The 2,706-nt window shown below is 37.3% G+C and overlaps 1 pseudogene; it reads right to left on the bottom strand.

Moving 5' to 3' along the window:
* Nucleotides 1-2,087, bottom strand: LOC140833541 (labd-13Z-ene-9,15,16-triol synthase, chloroplastic-like; annotated as a pseudogene).
* Between the last annotated feature and the right edge of the window lie 619 nt (nt 2,088-2,706).

Genomic DNA, 2,706 nt, shown 5'->3' with positions numbered 1-2,706 from the left:
ATACAATTGTCATTACGAATTCAAGGTAAAACAAGTGACGCAAAGAAGAATTCACAAAATTATTTGGATTGTTCGACATCTTCGAAACCAACAAGGCAGTAAAATAGCAAACGATATACATTAATTTACGCATACATGTCCGAATCATCCAACCTCGGAGAAGGAATAGCAATCAAGGGCGTCCTCTTCCTCGTAACAATCCCAAACTTTTCAGACAAATCAATCTTTTCTGATCCCTCGGGCAACTCCCAATCAAACAAATGGAAAAGAGTGGCCAACAAGTGCATTACCATCCTCTCAGCCAGGAGAATTCCAGGGCAAACCCTCCTCCCCGATCCAAACGGGAGATACTGGAAATTGTTCCCATTGAAATTAAAATTTCCAGGGTCGTTCAAAAACCTATCAGGCTTAAATTCAGACGGGTTTTCCCAAAGGAGAGGATCCCTATGAATGGACCACATGTTCAAGAACATACTTGAGCCCTTTGGGATTGTGTATCCTCCAATTATGCTGCATTGACTTGGAAGCCTTGGGATTAGCAGCGGAACCGGTGGATGAAGACGAAAAGTTTCTTTTACAACGGCATCCAAATATTGTAGTTTTGGTATGTGGGATTCTTCCGCTGTATTTTTTAGACCTACTACTTCTGCTAGCTCCTCTTGCACTCTTCCCTTTACTTGTGGATTGTTCAAAACCTCAGCCATTACCCATTCAATTGTTGTCCCTGTTGTATCGGTGCCTCCAATGACGATATCCTATTGCAGAGAATTTTTAGTTATAGATTTTCTGTACAATTTTACATGTTTTCACGTTGAATATTTATGCTTTCTTGTTTTCATGTATCATATATTATATGTATATGTATTATTTTTTACACACCATATGAAGATTTATACCAAAAATCTAGATGTTCCCATTCGCACACCTCATAGCTTAGTACAATACCGTTGTTCCTTTGTTGGGTTGTTTTTTTAATAAAACAATTAAATTAAATTAAAAATAAAAGGCGAAGCGTCGAAGAAATTACGTACCGTTAATATAGCCTTCATTTGAGGCAGATTTATCGATCTCTCGGAATCTTCTTGCTCCTTAAGCTCCAAAAGAATTTGCAAAAAGTCCTTTCTTCTTCCGTCCTCACTCTTTCCACTCTTAATTGTCTTCATACGTTCGCATATTATAGAATCAAGAATTTCATGGAAACATGGTAACAAACTCTTTGCTTCTCTCTCTATTCCTTGAACATCAAACTTAGCCAAAACTGGGAAAAAATCAGAAACGTTTGGCTTTCCCATCAAATCTACGAGTTTCGACATAACCTCCCGAAACTCACTTCCAATTCTATCGATTATTTTCTTATCCATCGTACCACCCCAAAGCAAACTCAAAACCACATTCAGTTCAGTAATGAATATCAAATCGCCAATTTCAACAGAACTACCAGCCTTCGTATACAAGCTTTTTAACAACCTTTTCAACCTCGTTTTTTCGATGGAAGTAGGAAGCTTCAAGATTTCTGTTACTTAGCATCTCACGCACGAATAGTTTACGCATATCCCGCCAGTACAGCCCGTACGGAGACCACACTATGTCTAGTCCGCCGGTGATGACTATGGCTGCAACGGGGGGATCCCGGTTGGCGAAAATCGTGTCTTGATCTCTCACAACTTCATTTATCAGGCACGGTGAGCTGATTACTACGCATAGTTTGCTACCAAGCCAGAGCTTGTAGACTGGGCCGTATTTTTTAGCCAATTCTGTGAATTGTTTGTGCAAGTTGACCTCAAGGAAAGGTAGGTATCCAAGAATAGGCAGGCCCCGAGGACCCGGTGGGATCGGATGTGCTTCCTTTTTAGATGTTTTGGAAATCCCAAAATACCAGAATAAGGATACTACGATGACAATGGCAGTGAGATACGGTAGTGAGAAACCATCCATTTTTGCACCTGAGAGTTGGCTTTGAGAAATGATGGAAAATTTGTTGCATGCAAACATGATTCTGGAAAAAATATATATGCTACACGTACGTGCCACTGAGCGTTTTCCCTCTTCCTTGTTTGCCACGTTTGGGTCGACAACTACTACTACATCTATATCGGTGGCCGACTGCAAAATTGGTGATTTTATGTTACACGAGAGTGTTTTCTTACACAATATATTTGCATGTGAAATCCGCAAATCTGTTTTATTTTTGGGCATCTTGTACAAAACACAACAAAGAGGTAATATTATTTGATTTTTTATTGAGAGACTTCAAAATTAAAAATGGTGAAGTTATTTAGCCTCACTAATTGGAACATAATAATTTATTGTTTAATTTTTATATAGTACTGGCTTTGGTGTATACCGTACATGTATGGTTTTTGTACATAAACTAGTAAATTAAATTGGTATACATAACTATTGAAAAAGGTTTAGCTGGTAAATATTTGCTTAAATCGAAATTACTTGACTTTAAAACGTGCTAACTAATTTTAATTTGATAACTCATGTGTTGACTGTATAAGGAAATTTGGCTTATCGATGGCTTCTATCCTTGCATTCTTACAAAAACTTGTACCACGATCATATATTTTTTATATTATATTTATACGAAAGTTTGCATCAGTACAGGGACATTGTGTATACAAACATAAACACTAGTTAATTTCACCTATTTATTCTGATTATTTTTCAATGTATTTTTCGTATTTTCTAAATGTTAAAAAA

This window comes from Primulina eburnea, chromosome 6 (genome assembly GCF_022965805.1).
Source record: "Primulina eburnea isolate SZY01 chromosome 6, ASM2296580v1, whole genome shotgun sequence".
Taxonomy (NCBI): Eukaryota; Viridiplantae; Streptophyta; class Magnoliopsida; order Lamiales; family Gesneriaceae; genus Primulina; species Primulina eburnea.
Note: the sequence above shows the minus strand (reverse complement) of the source record. Positions and strands in the feature narration are given on the sequence as shown.